This window comes from Parasteatoda tepidariorum, chromosome 9, assembly GCF_043381705.1.
Source record: "Parasteatoda tepidariorum isolate YZ-2023 chromosome 9, CAS_Ptep_4.0, whole genome shotgun sequence".
Taxonomy (NCBI): Eukaryota; Metazoa; Arthropoda; class Arachnida; order Araneae; family Theridiidae; genus Parasteatoda; species Parasteatoda tepidariorum.
The window spans coordinates 74,005,927-74,029,395 of record NC_092212.1 but is presented as its reverse complement, the minus strand read 5'-3'; the positions used below and the strand labels follow the sequence as shown (position 1 = coordinate 74,029,395).

The window sequence follows — 23,469 nt, the reverse complement described above, 5'->3', positions numbered from 1 at the left end:
TATGATGTTTATGAATTTATTAAAATTTATTTATTGTTAACACGGTTATTTCTGCCAATTTAGGTGATTCAAATTTAGGTGAATGTTTTTCTTCACTTCACTGCGTTGCAACATAACATACTACTAGAAACTGATTTGTTTTGCTAGAAAGAATACACGACGAACAAAACCTTTACGTAATTAAAATCAAGATATTTATTTGTTAAATAATACTAATAAACTAAGAAAAACATACAATTCTGAATACAAAATAATAAGTTTAAAACAAATGAATGGGAATAGTTTAAAAATTAAATGCTAGCGCAGAAACAGCAACATCAATGCAGCATTGATTTATGGAAAATAAATTTTAAGACATTTCTACTCTAAACAACTTAAGAGAATAAAATTTTGGTTACATGAAACTTTTCATACAGATTGTAATTTATTTGATAAATAGATTTATTGAAATGAATATAAAACATAAACTAAAGTAAAAAAAGAACTTACAATTGAAGTTAAAACCCTGAATAGTATTCCAAAGTTATCCGCAGCAATTACAAAAAAAAGCAAGATGTTTCTTTTGAAGAAAATAACTTATTCTTTGATTACAGATAGAAACTACCAAAACAAGAACGGTAAACTAACGAATGGTAAACCGGCACCAGGTGTAAAAAAGACCCAACTAACATGGAAGAGATTGTTTCGAATTTCAGAAGTTCAATACAAGCCAACACTTTCACCTGCTAGAGCGATTGTCCGTTTTTGAACTTGTGTATTTCGCCAAAGGCGCTTTAAAGCACAAGCAGATGTAAAATAACAAATGCCAGAAAGCATTCTATTAGAAAAAACCGTTGAATTGCAGCAAAAAAAACACAGATCGATGCATGAAACTGTATTTAAGAGTTAAAATTACTGTTGCTTCTGAGGAAAAGAGATGAAAGTCAACCTTTTTAGTTGCATCTAACCCAGAATTGTTTTGTTTAAAAAACACGTCGTATTAAAACTATTTATGCTTCTTGTTACTCTATGCTAGTGTATATTATTTAATGTTGCATCGAACGAACTCCCTTATTTTTTTAATTATAAAGCATTCCGCACAACAAAAAAAGGAATTTCCGTAGTTTCAGAAAATATCTTTTGTAGTGGTTGCGAAGTTAATGTTTTAAAATTTTAATAAATTATGCATAATTTAAACAGATACAGAAGTCAGAAAGTCATATTCAATGATAGTGAATATTGGTTAATGTTGCATTGAACAAACTCCTTTTTTTTCCAACTACAACGCATACCGCCCAATAACCACAGAATTTCCTTATTTTCAGAAAATATTTGTTCTAGAGGTTGCAAAAATTTATGCTTTAAAATTTTAATAAATTATACAATTAAAAGAATTTCGTCCACCACAACATATCAATAATTTAAACAGATGTATTAAAAGTCATATTATATATAGTGAATATTAGTTAATGTTGCATTGAACAAACTCCTTTATTTTTTTAACTACAAAGCATACCGCCCAACAACTACAGATTTTCGCACAAATTCCGTAGTTTCGGAAAATATTTTTTCTACTGGTTGCAAAGTTTATGCTCTAAAATTTTAATAAATTATTCAATTAAAAGAATTTCGTCCACCACATATCTATAATTTAAACAGATATATTAAAAGTCAGAAAGTCATACTCAATGATAGTGAATATTAGTTAATGTTACGTTGAACAAACTCCTTCTTTTTCCAACTACAACGTATACCGCCCAACAACCACAGAATTTCCTTAGTTTCAGAAAATATTTGTTTTAGAGGTTGCAAAGTTAATGCTCTAAAATTTGTATAAATTACACAATTAAAAGAATTAGTCTACCACTGTCGGTAATTTAAACAGATATATTAAAAGTCATATTATATATAGTGAATATTAGTTAATGTTGCATTGAACAAATTCCTTTATTTTTTTAACTGTAAAGCATACCGCCCAACAACTACAGATTTCCGTAGTTTCGGAAAATATTTTGTCTAGTGGTTGCAAAGTTAATGCTCCAAAATTTCCTCCACCGCTTCATATCAATAATTTAAATGGATAAATTAAAAGTCAGAAAGCCATATTATATATAGTGAATAGTTAATGTTGCATTGAGCAAATTCCTATCTTTTTTTAACTACAAAAATATCGCCTAAAAACCACAGAATGTCCTTAGCTCCAGAAAATATTTGCTCTAGAGGTTGCGAAGTTAATGCACTAAAATTATACAATTAAAAGAATTTAGTCCACCACTACATAACAATAATTTAAACAGATATATTAAAAGTCATATTATATATAGTGAATATTAGTTAATATTGCATTGAACAAACTCCTTTTTTTTAATTGCAAAGCATACCGCCCAACAACTACAGATTTCCGTAGTTTCGGAAAATATTTTTTCTAGTGGTTGCAAAGTTAATGCTCCAAAATTTCCTCCACCGTTTCATATCAATAATTTAAATGGATAAATTAAAAGTCAGAAAGCCATATTATATATAGTGAATAGTTAATATTGCATTGAATAAATTCCTTTTTTTTTAATTGCAAAGCATACCGCCCAAAAACTACAGATTTCCGTAGCTTCGGAACATATTTTTTTCTAGTGGTTGCAAAGTTAATGCTCTAAAACTTTAATAAATTATTCAATTAAAACAATGTTGTTTACCACATATCTATAATTTAAACAGACATACTAGCTGGTCCCGAATGCAAGGAGTTTCTAAAGACGAGTTATCTCGTTCTAAGCATTGAGAAGTGTTAAAAACATAAGTATTAACAGAGCCTCTAGCTGCGGTTGCTTTTCTTTCTTATCACAGTGTATTTTAAAGGTCGAATACGCCATTATAATTCTCGTACAAAGAAGGTTCTATCTTTCAGCGCTACGTATCTATAATAAGGACGTTAACATCGTGAAAAAAAAAACTGTTCTTACAATGTTACAAAACGGAAAAATGCACGGTTTCACTTTTTTAAAACGCATGATACACCGCTTACATAATACGCAGTTATCACCTTAACCCGCCCATCTAATAATTCCACACTTTAATGAAGAACTTAGAATGCAGAACGCGACAGGTGATTTTTGGAAGTAGAAACGCTTAAGAAGTTAAAAACAAAAAGAGGATATTTTTAAACAGAATCGAAACTCGTAAAACGGGCCTCTGCTACCACTGGCTATGAAGAATAAATCCTAATTCTTCGGCCATCGTGGGGTGTCAAGTTTATTGGACATGTTTCTTGGTAGTTTGCTGCATCCTTGTTTAATAGACACGTTGGAAATTTACAATGAGTGTATTAGTAAAAGAATTTTATAGCTTCCAAAAACAAGCGAGAGTTCCGGTTTACAGAATGTTGTAAGAGTAACGAGGTTAGTTTCTGTCAACAAAAGACCACAAGGACAGTCACTGGAAATTTTCAATCAACAAGGCTCGTTAAATAAAACTTTTAATGCCCACTTCATTTTAGAACGTGATTAATAATGCTAAGCCTAAATTGGCCAAGTAGAACAAAGAAAAAAGAACACCGGAAAAACATCACCTCATTAACATTTTCTAATTTAGCAACCGTTGACCAGTATTTAATGAAATTAAATATTTATTCGAACGAAAGTAGATATTAATTTTAAGAAAAAGATATCGAATAATATCTGATATAATTATATGAATTTAGAAACCGGTTTTTGTAAGAATTTAGCACCCGCTGACTTTTCGAATTTAGCATTTTCAAATTTAGCTATAGTTGACCAGAATTTAATGAAATTAAATATTTATTCGAACGAAATTAGATATTGATTTTAAGAAAATGATATCGAATAATATCTGATATAATTACATGAATTTAGCAACCGATTTTTTTAAAGAATTTAGCACCCGTTGACTTTCCGAATTTAGCATTTTCAAATTTAGCAACCGTTGACAAGAATTTAATGAAATTAAATATTTATTCGAACGAAATTAGATATTAATTTTAAGAAAAAGATATCGAATAATATTTGATATAATTACATGAATTTAGCAACCGGTTTAGAAAGAATTTAGCACCCGTTGTCTTTTCGAATTTAGCATTTTCAAATTTAGCAACCGTTGACCAAAATTTAATAAAATTATTTATTCGAACGAAATTAGATATCGATTTTAAGAAAATGATATCTGATATAATTATATGAATTTTGAAACCGGTATTTTAGAATTTAGCAGTCGTTGACTTTTCGAATTAGCATTTTCAAATTTAGCAACCATTGACCAGAATTAAATGAAATTAAATATTTATTAGAACGAAATTAGATATTGTTTTTAAGAAAATGATATCTAAGGACTGATTTAACCTTTTGAAGCAGAATTTGCAATAAACATATTTATCCCCTTACTTATTTTAGTTCAAAATAAGTGAAAGATGTTACACACTATACTCCCGATACATCGCGAAAACCTTGTTATGTCAAAAAAATATTTTTTCCCTTGGTATTACATATCCACCTTATGTTAATTTGTAAACCTATGTTGATGGGTTTCTTCTCAAAATCTAGCTATGCCGAATTTTCATCGAAATAGAAAATAAATTTTTTCACAAAAATCATTATGAAATTCCATGGTAAATCAATTCTTTTCAATTTAACACATAATTATTTTTGTCTAACTTTTAAAAATAATCATTGTTGTATTTAGACTTATAGTCAACTATCATTACATACATATTTAGTAGTAGTTATTCTTATGTTTCATGCCTCTACTTTTTAGAGTAATATTTTAGAATATATTTTTCTACTTTTAAGAACATATTTAGTTCTGAACTTATCTCGAAATCTCGATAACTCGAAATTTTTTTAGCGTCTCTTCAACTTTGAGATATCCAGAGTATATGAATGAGAAAAAAAATTTCGAACTACTTTTTTGGATTTTATAATTTAGCACAAATATAATTCCAACAATTTTACAGATTTTTTAGTAACTATTTGACTGTTTTTTATAATTAGAAAACAAAATATACTTATGCTTGTAATTAAAGCGTAAATATTATATTTAGCATTTTAATACTTTATTCTTATAAAAACAGTATCAGTCTGAGTTAATACTATTGCCTGAAACCTTATAAAAATAAGTACTTGAACCTTTATAGACAAATACTGTTAGTTGAAATCTTATAAAAAATATTATTACTTGAAACCTTATAAAATACTATTACTTGAAATCCAATAAAAATATTATTACTTGAAACCTTATAAAAAAACACTATTACTTGAAATTGTATTACCTTATAAAAATATTATCATCTTATAAAAATACTATTACTTAAAATTTAGTTTTAAAAAATACTATGACGTGAAACCTTATAAAAATACTATTGCTTGAAACCTTATAAAATACTATTACTTGAAATCCAATATAAAAATACTATGACGTGAAGGCTTATAAAAAAAAAAACGCTATTACTTGAAATTGTATAAAAAAGTACTATTGCTTGAAACCAAATAAAAAAATAAATAGCTGTAGCTTTATAGAAAAATACTAATAGTTGAAATCTTATAGAAAATACTATTACTTGAAACCTTATAAAAAAAATACAATTACTTGAAATCTCATAAAAAATACTATTACTCGAAACCTTATATAAAAAAAATACTATTACTTGAAATCTCATAAAAAATACTATTACTTTAAACCTTATAAAATATTATTACTTGAAATCCAATAAAAAAATATTATTACTTGAAATCCAATAAAAAAATATTGCTACTTGAAATTTAATTTAAAAAAATACAATTACTTGAAATTGTATTAAAAAAAATACTATTGCTTGAAACCTTATAAAAACTACTATTACTTGAAACCTTATAAAAAAAATACTATTAATTGAAGCTGTATAAAAAATACTATTGCTTGAAACCCTGTAAAAAATAAGTATTTGAAGCATTGTAGAAAAATCCTATTAGTTGAGACCTTATAAATGTAATAACAATAATAATAATCAGAAAATCATATAATTTAAATTGGGGTTTTCAAGGGTTAATGTCTGCATTGAGGCATAAAGTTAATGAAATCGCACAGTTGTTTCAGAAAAGCTTTTATTTTCACTTTAACGAGTGCGATATAGGTAACGTGCAGGTTACCTATCTAATTTCAGAAATGAAATCATTTTAGGCACTTTAACAGATCACTCATTTCATGCTTACACGGCAACATATATTTATGGCGAGGAAAAAAAAAAGGAATTATTTCCTTGTAAGTCCAGTAATTTGAAGGGCATTTTGAATCATTCTTTTGACATCATTCCCTCCCCCCCGATTCGAAATGTTCTTTTGTTCCCTTGAAATTAACACCGAGGCCCACTAGTCCCCTCCACCACTTTCATAGCATACCGGAAGCCCGCGCACGCGTAGCTTTTCCGTCGTAGTGAGTAAAAGTTGTAAGTTCACATCCGGTCTTAGAAAAATATTATGAATGAAAGATTGGTGACTAGTAAAGGGAAGTTGAATGACCATATAAGGAAGCGGCCTTGAAATGGATCCTACAACTAGTATTATGTCACTCGCACAGGCCAAAATTTAGTGTATCGAGATTAAATGATTAATCGAAAAAAATATATATCGGATGTGTAATGAGGAAAAATCGATACAAAAAATGACAGTTTTTCGGAATCAGATTCCAATTACTTTTTTTAGTTCTTAATGAGAGAGGGATTTTTTAAAATTATTATTTCATAACCGACGTTGAACAGCCGATCAAAATTTGAGCTTACAACTACCGATGCTCCACTCCGTAGCCTTGCAAATTTGAACCCGATCCAGAAGACAAGAGAACCCCTGAATGAAGTATAGAGGGAAATTTGCCTTCGCGGAAGAATTTTTGATTGAACTAACCCACATTTGCGTTAAATGGAGAGAAAAACTACGAAAGCCTCCCACAGTTAGCCTGGCAATAAGAGGACTCTAGCCCATTATCCGTCTACCACTAAGGATATTTTTACGTAATTTCAGTGTTGTGGTCGGTGCGAGACGGGTGCGGAATTCGTATCGACCAGCCATCGTTGGAATTCGAACCCGGGCTACTTTATTGGAGAGAAAAACAACGAAACCCTCAGGCGGTTAACCTGACCGCAAGGGGACTCTAACCCATGATTCGTCTTTACCACTAAGGATATTTTTACGTCAGCATTGTGGTCAGTGCGAGTCGGATGCGGAATTCGTACCGACCAACCCTCGTTGGTATTCGAACCCGGGTCATTGGGAGGCGAGAGCTCTATTCCCTGTGCCACTACGGCTCAACTCGAGAGGTTTAAAAACAAGTAAAGAAGGAAAAAAAAAGCAAACACATACTCTAGTTACTTTTTTAAAATTATCAATGTTTTCTCACAGGTTAAAAAAATGTCAGCACAACTGAATGAAAACGCTAGCGCGATTTGTAAGCTACAGCAGCGATTCCCAGTATCTTTTAGCTATGGAACCCTAACAGATCGAACTGCGCTTGGCGGAACCCAAATTATATAAATAAAAATGCGAATATAGTAAAAAAAAAAAAAAATTATTACCACTTATTTCAAAAATATTTAACAACAAGAAATAAAATACTTGAATTGGTTTTTAGGGCACTCATAAGCTGAAATTGAATTAAATAAGTTGTTTTATGGTTTTTAAAAAAGAACTACTGTAAACATTGAAAATGATATTCAGAGAAACAATCTTTTATTCATGAATTGGGTTATTTTATTTTGAATTGGAAAGATTGACTAGAAATACTCACGAAGTTTTATATTACAGAATTTAAAAAAAAAAATTTGATACTTTTTTCTTCATCGGCATTTCACCAAAATAATTCCATGCAAAATACATTATGGATCTAAGATTTAAATCTAATTAATACTGGTTAAAAAAATCCCAAATAGTGGAACCCATGTGTTTTTCCATGGAACCCTAGGGTTCCGAACCATTGATCTAGAGATCGTTAAATATTTTGTTTTTACTGTAAGTTTAATGTTACTGAAAGTAACATTGAAATACAGTTCAGCCAATAACGGAGGATACGGTATTTACATTTAATGCAATAGAACGCTCATTGGGGATCTGCTAAATTTTTACCGAGGAACGCATCTCAACTCTTGCTAATACATTTTCTAACGAGCCAATCAAGAGAAATAACATATTTTAGAATTTTTTTACCAATACCTGTTACTTTATAACAGGTATTTTAATTAACTATGTAAAAAAAATAAAATTGTTTCGATAATAATTCACAAGGAGGTGGTAGGTACTTTATTTACGTCGTTGTTGCAGTTGTAGTTAATTTACGTCGCACTAGAGCTGCACAATGGGCTATTGGCGACGGTCTGGGAAACATCCCTGAGGATGATCCGAAGACATGGCCAACGCAATTTTGATCCTCTGCAGGGGGATGGCTCCCCTGCTTTGGGAGCCCGACGACCTGTGCTCGAAGTCGCGCACTTTACAGTTTAACGAGGATCGATACCGTGCATCCTCTGTCCCTACGCAGGCTGATCAAAGCGGTCACCCACCCGCTTACTGACCACAGCCAGTGATGCTTAACTTCGGTGTTCTACTGGGAACCGTGTCTTTACGATCAGTCCAGCGTGGGACTACTTCACAAGACAGTTTTGGTCTATATACACTGGTTATCATAAATTAAGGAAAAATCACAAAAATAGCGATAACTCNCCAATACCTGTTACTTTATAACAGGTATTTTAATTAACTATGTTAAAAAAATAAAACTGTTTCGATAATAATTCACAAGGAGGTGGTAGGTACTTTATTTACGTCGCTGTTGCAGTTGTAGTTAATTTACGTCGCACTAGAGCTGCACAATGGGCTATTGGCGACGGTCTGGGAAACATCCCTGAGGATGATCCGAAGACATGCCAACGCAATTTTGATCCTCTGCAGAGGGGATGGCTCCCCTGCTTTGGGAGCCCGACGATCTGTGCTCGAAGTCGCGCACTTTACAGTTTAACGAGGATCGATGCCGCGCATCCTCTGTCCCTACGCAGGCTGATCAAAGTGGTCACCCACCCGCTTACTGACCACAGCCAGTGATGCTTAACTTCGGTGTTCTACTGGGAACCGTGTCTTTACGATCAGTCCAGTGTGGGACTACTTCACAAGACAGTTTTGGTCTATATAGTAAATGAAAGTGTCAGCTCCGAAATTTTTCCACTCGTCTAAATTGTATTAAGTTGATGGCTATGTTCAAATGAACAGCGGCCGGAATTGGTTATACTGCGCCAAACGTAAATGATACTACGCAAACCAGATGTGTTGAACCAATACTGTAATAAACTAAAATAGAAGATCGAAGTCTTGTTTACCTGATAGTTTGAAAAGAGAAAACAATGGGTAAAAGTTGATTAAATTAATACAAGTATAGAGTTAAATGACTCCACTGAAAAATGAATTGGAAAATTAATAAATATTAATGTAGATAATCACAAAGGGAAAGAAAAAAAAAAAACGCCCGACATAACATCCTTAATGCCAAGGCGACAGAAATCTACTAGCCAAATACCTTAAAAAGAGCCGCTTCCGCAATAGGAATAGCTTTTTTATGCTATCGAGTCCTAACATTGGAACTAGACTTTGAACCACAGCAAAAAGTCGCCGGCAGTCTGGTTGGCGGCGAAAGAAGAACAAAAAAAAAGATGTAAATGTTTGAAGAAAATATATCTACCATTTACTTTTTAGAACATCAGAAATCCATATTGATTGGCATATGATCGGTCAATAGCCTTCGTTTGATTAAAAGGGTAAACTGCAGGACAATCTAGTTTACATTAAAGTGCTTGAATAAGATAAATTTATTATCAGCTTTAATTACCTATTAGTTCGTTATAGATTTGTGTTTTACTTTTTTAATGAAGAAATAGCATCTACAAAGCATTTATAGGTGTTGTTTATTTTATTATAATTAAGCAACAGTAGTTTATATGCAAAGATAGAAAGGTTTATATGTAAATGAACACTTTTTTTGAACCACTAAATTTGAATGTAACCAAATTACAGATGTTTCATTTCGTCCATCGGACGAGTTTTCTTGTCTTCTGGGTCATGTTGAAGTCATTGAGCACCACTTGGGGGATTTACATATATATTACTTTTTATGGTAACTTTGCACCATCTTCCACCCCAAAAATAACTTCCTTGAATCGTGTGCGTAGCCAGATTGTGCAACAAAAAATAAGCACCTATTAAGTACTTTTTAAGCACTCAAAAAATACTTTTAATTACTCTCCAAAACATTCACAATTAGGATCTGTGCAGTAATAATAATTATTCTTTTTTTCTATCGTTTAAAGTTCTTAATGTATGAACATAAAATCAATAAAATTCATAAACATTTTTGAAAACTTTAAATAATCACAATAAAATAACTAGTTTCTAATAAATATTGCAGAGAAAATTGTGATAATCATGCATTTTTTGTAATTTAAATCAACAATCGACACGGCAAAAAAATCTCTTCTTAAAAGAAAGAAAATTAAGCACTTTTTACAAACCCCGAATTAAAAAAGCACCTTAGAGGGCTTTTAAAAATCGTAAATAAAAAATAAGCACCTTTAAGCACTTTTTAAAAATGCTACGCACCCTGTTGAAACTTATTTCAAGAATAAAATTACAATTAGCTCACGCGTCTTTAATATCGTTGAAAACTTACAAACCGTAATTCAAAGTTTTCAAAGCTATATTTCTTTTAATTAAATATTAAATTAATACAGGGTTCCTGCAGTCCTTGTAAAATTTTAATAGTGAAAGTAAATTTAGGTCAATGCTAGAAGACATTTCTTATTTTAATGTACCACTTTGTCGTTAAGTAGTTTAGAAGCTATAATTTTCATGCACATAAACTTTCTTTGGAAAGTAATTTTTAGTGTCGGTTACATAGATTAAATTATCGACATTTGTTTAATTTTCGTTACCAATTTTTAAAATTTGCAAGGCCCGCGAGAACCCTGTAATAAGACAAGAAGTAATAAAATATATATTAAAGGAGTTTAAAATTTTTTTTAAAAAAATTTTCTGCTTTAGATATAATATAAACTATAATATTAAAACAATAGAAATATAAAAGAAACGAAATAATTAATTATGATAGAAAAATGTATTTTTACAAGAAAATGCATATTTCATTTTCTTAATAACAAAACAATTAACATCCATTTTCTTGTAAAGAAATTAAAAATCGAAATAATCTTCTACACCAGTTGCCATTAACGAAGCTAAAATCATGCATGAACTAATTGTTAATTAATATTAATTTATATGTTATGCAAATAGTTTCTAAAAACATGTTTCCAGAACAAAAAATGTTTAGAGCTGATTTGAAATCAAGAATCTTCAAATACATGGGACAGTGTCAATTTCTATTCAATTTCCTAAAATTGAAATTAAAATTCTTTACCTTCAAGTGTTTAAAAATTGATTACTGTAATATTACTTTTAACTGGCTTATTTCCAGATTTCGCAAATAATAACTACTGAAATTAGAATATTTTCAACATCATTTTAACTTAAATGTCAACACTCCTACCTCCCTTCCAAAAAAAAAAAAACATTTTTTAGAAGCTATTTTTATTTTAACACAAGCATATATTTAAAATAAATGTTTAGTATTGCATAAAAAGTAATAACTTTTTTCTCACGAGTTTTTACATAATACTGTTCATATGCTGCAGCAATACTGTTTTTTTTTTATTATTTGATAATTAAATGTTAAACAAAACAAAGTATTTCTAGTCATCTACAATTAATAAGAATGTTCTGAGTACAAAAATAACGCAATTAAATTGAGAAATTTATTACAACAGATTAGAATATAATATCTATAATTCAATTATAACAATAGTTTAAAAATGACTACTAAAAAAAATTCAAGCTACAATATAACAACTCTTTTAAAGCAATCATTTAAGTTTATATAATTTAACCACAATTTTTTAAACATTTCTTTTTACCTGATTTTACTTTTGACTTGAACACTGAGGAGTCAACGTAAAAACAAAATTAATTTTCATTAATTACGAAATTAAAAAAAGACTGGTATGAGCATGTTCTTGCACAGAAATGAATAGTTAAAAAAATGCTGACGATAAGGAAACATATGTCTTATCAATATTGAAACTGAAACTGTTGAAGTTTTTTTTTTTAAATTTTTTTTGTAGCTTTTACTGTGTCACGCATCAAGTTCCCTATCTTTTGAATTTCTTGTATCATTTCAGCTAAAAATGTTTTAGGCGGGGAAAAAATGTGTGAATATATATATATTTTGATGACGCCAATTTTTTTTTTTCTTTTTTTGGAATTGTTGATTTCTTTTGCACTTTAAAAGAGTTTTTTTTATGGCCATTTTTTGAGAATTCGGTTTTTCATTTCAGGTCGTTTTTGAGATTTTAAAAAACAGTTTCAGTTTCGTTTTTGAGATTATTTTTCGTTTTTGAGATTATTTTTCTTCGAGGATATTTTTTAAAGATTTCGGAATTTTTTTTTTTTTTCACTTTGGGGCATTTTTTGAGATGTTTATTTTCATTTTTGGAAATATTTTGATATACTTTTTTCATTTTATAGTATTTGAATTGTTGGGATATTTTTTAAATATTATGGCATTTGAGTTTTTTTAGTTTAAGACATTTTCTGAGAATTTTTATTTTATTTTATGACATTTTGTTAGATTTTGGGAATTTATTTTCATTTTATGAGATTTTTGGAATTTTTTTTTTATTTTAAAATATTTTTTGAGATTTTGGAATCTTTCTTTTCATTTTAAGCATTTTTTTTTCAACTTGGAATTCATCTTTTCTTTACAGGCATATTTTGAGATTTTAAACTTTTTCTTTTGCCTCAAAGGCATCTTTTTCAGGTTCTTTATTTCTATTTTAGGCATTTTTTTTAGGTTTTTTTTATTCATTACAGGCATATTTTGAGAGATTTTGAAATTTTTCTTTTTATTTTAGGTATTTTTTTCAGGTTTTTTCTTTTCATCAAAGGCATATTTTGTGATGAGAATTTAAAATTTATCTTTTCATTTTAGAATTTCTTTTAATGTTTTTTCTTTTCATTATAAGCATATTTCGTGATAAGATTTTGAAATTTTTCTTTTTATTTTAGGCACTTTTTTCATGTTTTTTCTTTCCATTATAGGCATATTTTGTGATGAGATTTTGAAATTTTTCTTTTCATTTTGAAACTTTTTTGGAATTCAAGATATTTCAATTCTTAAATGCCAGCCTTTTCCTTGAAGCAAAGCTATAATTTTAAATTATATATGCAATCATGCAGCAAAGAATTATCGGGGCTTCAAAACGGAAAAATAAAATTTTTTTTTAAAAAGTTATTAAACTCTTTTAAAATATCGCCAATTTGGCGATATTTTTCCAGATAGATGAAAATTATCAAAATCAATGTCTTATTTTCACTATTTTGCAAATTTTAATGAGCCCAAACAATGCAGTAAGTAAGAGTAAGGTTTTAAATATTAAAAAATTAGACAACAAACGCTTTTTCATTTTTTAAAAACTTTTAAATATTGACTTCCTGCCCCATATTCAAAATAAACAAAGAAAGCGCTAACTAAAGATAGGCTAAACTTGATCTAATATTCCAAACTCATAACAACTATGAAAAATAACATATTATTCCTCAAAAAAAAAAAAGAAATATGGTGGTAAAACCTTTGAAAAACAGCCTTAAAGATAATTTCGAATTAAAGAAATAAAGTAAAACATTTAGAATATAAATCTTAAGCAAATACGAGTTGAAAAAGTCTCCCGAGCAATACCAAAAAAAAAAAAAAANAAAAAAAAAAAAAAAAAAAAAAAAAAAAAAAAAAAAAAAAAAAAAAAAAACATCAGATGTGTTAAAGGTTTTTATTAAATAAGTAAAATATGAGTCACTGTCGATTAACATTCTTGCAAGAGGGAAGACAACAAACTGTATCAAAATGTTAGGCAAACATGACCTTCTGTAGCCGCAACTCCTACGCACCGCCCACTGATGGAATGGCCACGCCCTACATCTTTCTATTGTTTAATGCAGCTTCTCTCAAGAGTTGATGTTTATGAAACCATGAATCAGACCAAACATGTTTTGTCTGCTGTTTGTATAAGTACTATAAAAGTTTTTTTTTGTCACTTTCAATTGTTTAATTTTGTTTCAAAAATTATTTAATACGTTTAATAACTTGACTAATATTTAATTCAGGGGTTTAGTTCAAAAGAAGCCGTTCAAAAATTACGTAAGCATCTGATGGGGAATGAGGAATGCTTACGTTAGACATAAGAATCCATGATTTTTAAAAATTTTCGCATAAAAACAAATTGAAAAATGCAACAAAAAATATTACATGTGGGAAAAATTCAATTTCGAAAAAAAAGTTGAATTCGTGGGAAATAAAAGGGAAAAAAATTTTTTTCGAAGAGTTTTATAGTCATGCATACAGAAAAGCAATAATATAGATTCCTAAAAGAAATTATTCTATTCAAAATTTTAAAAATAAATTATAACTTAAATTTCGTTTTGTGAAAAATAAAGTCTTTTGTTGGAATTTAATCCTGAAATTCAATTAATATTTCTAAATTATAGCTATTAAGGGCTTCAAAAGGCTAATTAAACATAAATGGAACACTATAAAATTATAAAGACATAACATAACCCTTTTTTATTATTATTGTTACTTTCCATATGATAAATAACGACGGCACAATAAAGTGGTTATTACTAAATTGTGTTGATTAGTGTTTATTAAAAAAATTACAGAAAATATAATTAAATATTGATTACTAAATTATTTTTAAAAAAATACTTAATGTTGTAAAAGTTTTGATTTGTTATGTTAGCATGCCGCTCGCCCGTTAACGGTACATGACAAAAAATATAGCTTTAAAAAATTATAACTATCAATTAAGAATTAATATAACAGCTTTTTTGTACCTTATTATCTTAAAATATCTAAACTTAACTAATATATTGATATTCTAACGAAGAAATAGTTATGAATTCTCAGGTCCGTTTGTTGTTTGTAAAATATATAATAGATGGCAGCACCATAACTATACAAACTAGCTTAAGCTCCTCCCCATTTAAACAGCTGGATTGTGTATCACAAAACAATTCAAGTTTCAATTCTTATAATTATTGCGAAGTTTTACAAAATAACTTCATAAATTGTTTTTTTTTTAATTAATAAAAATTAATAAAAGGTAATGGAACAAATTCTTGAGCTTTCTTCTTTCACATTTTCCCCTATGCTTGATATTTAAAATATGATTGGCTAAGTCGACACAGAAGTAACAATAATAAAATAATAATTGCAAAAACAATGTTAAATTTTCATGAGGAAAAAAATGTTTGCCAATTAAGAGATGTTTGCGTCTGATTTGTAGCTGCCAAAATTAACAAAACTAAAGTCACGCTATAATATAATCAATAGATAAAATCGCTTACTTTATAATTAAGAATCGGATTGTTAGATAAGAAGGTAGTGAGCATCACCAAGTTACTTAGTTATTCGATAAATTTTTTTTGAAGTGTTATGTCGAAATCCGCACATAAGATCTACATCAGCTGTTGCTAAAAGGGTTCCATGGAACCCAGAGGTTCCGCTAAAGGGCCATAGGGGTTCCGGGAGTTTAAATTTTTTAAGTTAGTATTAATTTTTGAAAAATCTAGAACAGCAGTTTCTAAAGGGTGTTCCTCGGAACCCTGGAGTTCCGCGGAAGAGCCATAGGGGTTCCGAGAGTATTAATTTTTTAAATTAGTAATAATTTTTGAAATCAAAATTTCTTTGAAATTTTTGTTATTTTTACGTAAAATTATAGTAAAAAAAGAAAGGACAAAATTTATAAAATCAGTTTTTCTCGTCGAACTTCATAATTCAAAATAGAATGAACGAATAGGACGAACTTCAAAATTCTTTGATAACTATTCTCAACGTTTATAAGAGTTCTTTTTCGAATGCCACAATTCAACTTATTTTATTCATTTTCAGTTAATGACTGCACCAAAATCAATTTCAGAACTATACTCTGTTGCAAGTTAAGAAAAAAAAACATTCCTCTGAAGAGAGTCTGATCTAAGTACACGCCAAATGAATGTTTAGAATGCTGCTGATGGTTTTAAATATTTTAAGAACTACAACTTCCTCCTCGATAAACAAATAAATATTGAATCAGGATTTCAACAGTTCTGAGAAATCATTAATAGTGCTAACATACGTACAAGTTCGATAATTTAATAAATTTGTTTTCATTGCTTTAAGTTTTTTGTAAAGAATATACATCTGCATAAGCAAACTAGATTCATAAACGTGTCTTACTAAATTTATAAACGTTTAAGTGGTAACTTAAAGAAGAAAATTTCTGCTGAAATTAATGTAAATTTACTACTACTAAAAGGCTATTATTATTAATGCGTCCACAGTCTCGTGGACTCGCCCACAGTAATTCTTATAAACTCATTGATTAACTTTTCTAATAGAATAAAATAAAACTATAAGATATGTAATAAGCATATTCATTCACAGTATCATGGTTTAATGTTTCCTATTGTTAAAAACGATGAAAAAAATAGTTTAAAGTATTAATTAAAGTAAAAATTACCAAGTTACTTTTCCACCATAATAAATAGTTTAAAGTTATAATTAAGAGGTTTTAATTTGTTATTTGCCAATCTCGTATTTCGTTTAATAACTGCGCATGAAAATAACAACACAGTTTTTTTATTCTGGCAAAAGTTACAGGAAAATTTTAAAGGAAAAATAAACGAAAATGTTACATGTGTCTACAGTAGCCCCATGTTCACACGAGTCCACCACCCCTCCCCTAGATATTTGATGGACGGTCCCTAAATTTCAATTAACAAATTTAGTGATTTTCTTTCTCCTATTATTATAAATTAAAATAAATACATGTTGGATCGAAAATCAAACTGTTTTGATTGATTATTCAATTTCCGTATTTGTAGAAAGGTAGGTACTTAATTTACGTCGAACTAGAGTTATTTTATAACCGTCGTTGAACAACTGACACAATTTTGGGTTTACGACTACTAATGTTCAACTCCGTAGCCTTGTAACTTATAAACCCAATCCAGAAAACAAGGGAACTCTTGGATCAAGTATTGGGAGAACGTTTTGATGGAACTAACCCGCACTTGCGTTACATGGTGATGGAAAACCTTCACGGTCAGACTGACGACAAGGAGACTCTAAACCTTGATCCGCCTGCCACTGAGGACATTCTACATGAGCACTGTAGTCGGCACAGAATTCGAATAGACCAGCTATTGCTGGAATCGAACCTGGGTCACCTTATGGGAGGCGATCGCTTTACTCCTGAGCCAGCAAGGTTCACAGTGGGCTATTGGCGACAGTTCTAATATTTAATTAGAGATGCTCCGGTCAGCGGATAAATATTCTCAAATGGTAGGATTTTAATGCATGATTCTTGGTTTAGTGATTCCGATTTTTAGTACTTTTACACATTAAATAATTCAAAGACTTATGTAATACGCTACTTATTTACAGTTGAGCATTTTAAAAAGTTGGCAAAATCAACTGAAAATCTGCGAACTTCAGTTAGTAGTTTTTACAGTTTTTTTTTAAAAAATATTTTGTTGAATCCGGAGCAGTAGGTATCTATGTTGTATTCGTATAGAAATGAAACGTTCTGAACACACGCTAAAGTCAGGAATATCAGGACAAAAAGTAAAAAATATAATTTATCAGGAATATCAGGACATATACGAGCCCACCACTTTAAAATGATAAATAAATGTTTTAAAGTAAGTTCATCCACCATTTCTCCGTTAATTTATTTAAATTCAGAAAATTCTTCCCCCTTTTAATGTTTATGGGTGTTGTAATATTGAATAAGGCAAGAAAAAACGCGAATAAAGCACAAATAAAAGTACATAAATGGACATACTACAGTTTCAGTTCTATAAATGTTATTTTTATTCAAAATGTTATTTTTAAGTTTAGACATTGAGGAAGGTTCTTGTTTATAGAACTGAAACTATAGTATGTCCAGTTAAATAGTCTCGTTTGTGTTTTATACACGTTATTTCTTGCCTTAGTCTGGATAGCACAAAGCATCACCCCTTTCTTTGTTTGTAATATTGTTTTCCATTAAAATAAAATAAAGACCAATACCACGAAATTACTTAACTCTTTGCTTACGGCGCTTAGCATAATGAAGTCATTCTGATCTACTTATAGTACCCTCCGTAAGCAAAGGGTTAAATTTTATCTCAAGAATTCAGAGCATTTAAATTAATTCAGCGGGTTATACTTAATAAATGATAAAATATTTCCTGCTCTATAATTCGGCTCAAACCGCCACCTACACATAGCCTAAAGACAAGTGGTCGGCACTCTATTTAGTATATTATTTCCTTAGTATTAAATAAAGAAAATGTCATTTTATACCATCGACTAGAAACATCATTAAGGAATGGCCATTCACGCCGAAGCCATCAACTTTGTGAATGAAATCCGTTCTACGTACGTTTCCTGTGTTTTTTTCCATTCATTTTTTTTTCGTATCTTAAAGCAACAACCGTACGTTATGGCATTAGATTTTTTTTTTTTTTTGTTCTTTCTTTTATAACGTTCATGTCTATTATCTTATCTTTGAGTTTGCTAAAGAGAGGAGTTAAACTTTCTGATGATAGAGCTTGTTGCTAAGAGCATTTATCTAGTTGTTTTATTTAAAAAAAAAAAAAAAAAAAAATGCGGGCTCTTGCTTCATTGTTCGAATTCCGAAGACAGCGATATAAACAACGTATGAAGATAAATCACTGATATTGTTATTGAGAAAATTAATCTATGGTTTTTTACCATACAGGCCACGCGCTAAGGATTTCAAATTATTGAACAGTAAATTAGCTAAATATCAAAAGTATTCGCCAATTTTCGAATGTCTTCGCCAAATGCAAATCTTAATTATTTTTTATGAAAAATTTTTTCCCCATAGAAAATTATTTTACTGTAGTTTGGTTGGTTCAGGTTTATATTATTTGTATCCAATTCTAATTGGTTAAGCAGCGCATCTACCGAAAATTACTGTGATCGAATAAAAAAAGTTAAATATCTATCGAGTTAAATATCTATTTTTCTTTCCAGTGGAAAAAGTCATTCGCCAATATTTTCGCCAAAATATAATTTTATTCGCCAAATTTACAATTTTATCGCATTAGGTTAAGTGGCGAATGTTAAGCGCAGGCTCTGACTGTATCAGCATATATCCTCGCATAGATACTTTTACTAGTACACCAAAAAATATGCATGTACTCCATGGTTGAGAATTCTGCGGGCAAGATTTAAAAACTGGTATCTGGTTATTTGATGAAAAAAAAAGAATTTGGGTTCATTTTATTGTTTTAATTTGCGGAGACAGCAATAAAAACAATATATAAAGATGAATCACTGATACTGTTATTTTATTTTATCCGTCGTTGAACAGCCCACCCAATTTTGGGTTTACGACTTCCAATGTTCAACTCCGTAGCCTTGTCATTTTGAACCCAATCCAGAAGACAAGGAAACTCCCGGATCAGTACCCCCAGAGGTATTGATTTGTTATGGGAACATGGAGGACTTTGTGTCTCGACAGATTTAGCGTGCATCAGTAATCATTTACTACGGCCGGCTGACATCGAACCCACAACTCTTGAACATGGGCCCAGTGCCCTATCAACCAGGCAATCATCCCGGCCAGGGCGGTGACATTTTCCAGTAAAAAACATGTGGAATGCTGATTATTATTTCCGATGTACACTTGCCCGGTATTTCCAAAACTGGTGTTTTTCCTGATCTATCCAAATCAAATACCGAGTAAATAATAAAATATCGATAAATAAAGATCAAAGCGTATCTTACAAATATTTCGAATATTCTTCGGCAAGAATCTAATATCACCAATTACGTTCTTTCACACACTGACTTAACATGAAAATAATTCAATTATCTATAGAACCCATAAAATTCAGTTAATTTATTAGGTTGAAAAACTCTTAGACAATAAGTAAAAAATTAAATTTTTAATTCCCTTCGAAAGAATAAAAAAAATTAACAAATTTGTTTTGATAATAATAACGATTTTTGTATAAACATGGAGGAACTTCGTTAAAAAGTAATTTCCAGTCATTTAGAAAATGATTACCCGGAAGTAATCGCGTCCCAACAAATTTGATTTTGAGTCTTCAGCTGCTACCTTCAGACGAGGAAACAAATACAAAATCTAGTTTATTATCATTTTAGTACAGACACAGATTTTAGTTTACAAACAAAATATGCCCTCTTTCGATACCTTCAATTCCTAAAACGAGATGGAGTGTAACAGATATTTCGTACCTGTTACTTTTTTTTTTATTACGACAAATATCAATTCAAAATACAGCATACAACAGATACTTCCGAACATTGAATTTTGTAACAGATATTTTGGATCACTGTTACTGTTACGATTGAAACAAATATAAATTCAAAATAGAGCTAATATAATTTGGCAATTTTCTTACGTTTCTCCCAAACTAATTAATACCATTCCCACAAAATTCGCCTTTAAATAGGTAAAGATTTTTTCTACTGAATTACCGTTGATTTTAAGGAAATAATTTGTTAGAAACACGTTTTAAAAGAAATATTATTAATAAAAAAAATGAAAGATAATATAAATACGATTCACTACAAAATGAAGAAAATTGCGATCACAGGTTACCCATTGTCAAAATGGTTGTTGTCTAATTTTTTTTTTTTTGGAAAAGAAACTTTATTGTGTTTTCATCTTGGACATCTTTACCTATTAATCCAGAACTGCTCGGTACACAATTTCGCGGACTTATTTAAATGCAGCTCAAACACATTCTGTGTAAATTCTTTTGATGACTAAATAGACATTGAACAGCCAATCGAGATCAATATTAACATTTTCGGAATGGTACAGTGGTGTTTGATGGAGATTGTAAGATGCATCATACATTCGTTTCGGATTCACAAGTTCATACATGAAATGTGATTTGAAAGCTAGGCTTTTTTCCATTTTACGTGAATAGTGAATGAATCATTTATATTGCTTGGAAGACAGTCTACGGTCTTGTGCAAGTTATTGGGTAAGTTGACAATGGATCCTTTTATCCCTAACTGGTGATCAACATCCAGTTCTCGTATTTGCATGAAAGGGGTTCGGAGAGTCACCATTCGCTCTTCCGTAGGGTTCAATTCTCTCAACCACTTTGGTGCTTTTGTGAGAGATGGGCTTCATGCTTTCGTTTGCGAACGGAATCCTTTCGTTTTTTCGTTTGTGTGTAACGCTTAAGGTATTCCCGTCTACGTTCTTGGGCTTTTTCAGCCTCGGTAGGTTTAGGCCTTGGCATCGTTTTTTTCTTGTTTTAACTCTAACTTTTGGAACTGTGCCAATCAGTTTGGACTCTCTTTATTGTGAAATTCACCTGAATTAGTATTTATGAGATTTCTCTGGTCCCATATCTCAAAAATAAACTCACCAACTTAATGCATAACAAAATTATAAGTGAAAAAAAAAAAGAATTCTAAAAAAANCACAAGCACTTCCACTGGTTCAAGAGGTCCACGAGGGAAAAATGCACAATATTACCATGATTACAGAGCACGGAAGCGAGAGGAGCAGGAAAAAGAGTCGTTGAATAGAACTAGCGATACTTCTACGACTGCCGATTCTTCTACAATTAACGTCGCAGTATGCGAAGTTTAACTTCTTCATCGCGGAGGGATTCCACGCACTATTTTTTTTTCTATTGAATTACCGATGATTTTAAGGAAATAATTTGTTAGAAACAAGTTTTAAAAGAAATATTATTAATAAAAAAAATGAAAGATAATATAAATACGATTCACTACAAAATGAAGAAAATTGCGATCACAGGCTATCCATTGTCAAAATGGTTGTTGTCCAATTTTTGTTTTTGTTTTGGAAAAGAAACTTTATTGTGTTTTCATCTTGGACATCCTTACCTGTTAATCCTGAACTTCTCGGTACACAATTTCGCAGACATATTTAAATGCAGCTCAGACACATTCTGTGTAAATTCTTTTGATGAGTGTATAGACATTGAACAGCCAATCGAGAACAATATTAGCATTTTCGGAATGGTACAGTGGTGTTTGATGGAGATTGTAAGCTGCATCATACACCCATTTCGTATTCACAAGTTCATACATGAAATGTGATTTGAAAGCTAGGCTTTTTTCCATTTTACGTGAATAGTGAATGAATAATTTATATTGCGTATAAGACAGTCTACGGTCTTGTGCAAGTTATTGGGTAAGTTGACAATGGATCCTTTTATCCCTAACTGGTGATCAACACCCAGCCCTCGTATTTGCATGAAAGGGTTTCGGAGAGTCACCATTCACTCTTCCGTAGGGTTCAATTCTCTCAACCACTTTGGTGCTTTTGTGAGGGATGGGCTTCATGCTTTCGTTTGCGAACGGAATCCTTTCGTTCTTTCGTTTGTGTGTAACGCTTAAGGTATTTCCGTCTACGTTCTTTGGCTTTGGCTTTCAACTTCGGTAAGTTTAGGCCTTAGCATCGTTTTTTTCTTGCTTCAACTCTAACTTTTGAGACCGTGTCAATCAGTTTGGACTCTCTTCATTTGCGACATTCTCCTGAATTAGTATTGAAAACGAACCAGTTTGAACTGTAGGTTAGATTCTCTAATTCTTAATTAAAACAATAAAAACAAAATTATCGTACAAATGATGAAATTTTCTGTTATTCACAACTCAAGAAGTATTTATGGGATCTCTCTGGTCCCATATCTCAAAAATAAACTCACCAACTTAATGCATAACGAAATCAAAAGTGAAAAAAAGAATTCTAAAAAAATTATCAAACAGCAGCTGTCGCCATAGCAACGCATGCGCACTGTTTACTATTACTCTTGATTATTGTAGATGAAAAGTGCAGACATGAAATCCGAACCAAGACCCATTTTGCCAATTGGTTATATCATATAAAATATTTTTGATTTGTTATTTATATGGAAAATGGCAAGCGAGAATTCTTCAGATAACGGATATTTCGTATCTGTTACTTACAGCTAATATTCCATACAACAGATACTTCTGAACATTGTATTTTGTAACAGATATTTTGGATCACAGGTACTATTTTGATTGCAACAAATATAAATTCAAAATAGAGCTAATATATCATATACCGTAAACCGGGGCGAGTCTACCCATCCAGGGGCGAGTCTACCTATTTTAGTTTTATTTAATTTTCACTACTTTAAATTGCAAATAAAATTTTTTTTACCGGCGGAGGACTTAGTTCAGATTCTAAGGAAGATGGCGCTGTAGTAGTTTGATCCGTTTTTATTTATTTGGTGTCTTTTTAACCGACCTGTTCAAACGTCTCTTGAGAGACTTGTATTGAAAATCAGCAAACTTTTAGTTGGTGCTCCGTAAGTATATTAAGATAGCTGCCCA

General features: G+C 30.5%; 1 protein-coding gene across 2 annotated transcripts in view; it reads right to left on the bottom strand.

The window, feature by feature from the left end:
• Positions 1 to 23,469, bottom strand: part of LOC107439895 (cyclin-dependent kinase 4) — a 176,285-nt gene that overhangs the window by 97,063 nt on the left and 55,753 nt on the right. Inside the window, exon 1 of one of the 2 annotated variants that reach the window (XM_043040233.1) lies at positions 11,960 to 11,979. The exons of the other annotated variant lie outside the window; for it this stretch is intronic. The gene's annotated coding sequence lies outside the window, so the exon portion shown is untranslated. Of the gene's footprint in view, positions 1 to 11,959; positions 11,980 to 23,469 lie in introns of those variants that run through there. 2 annotated transcript variants of the gene reach the window in all.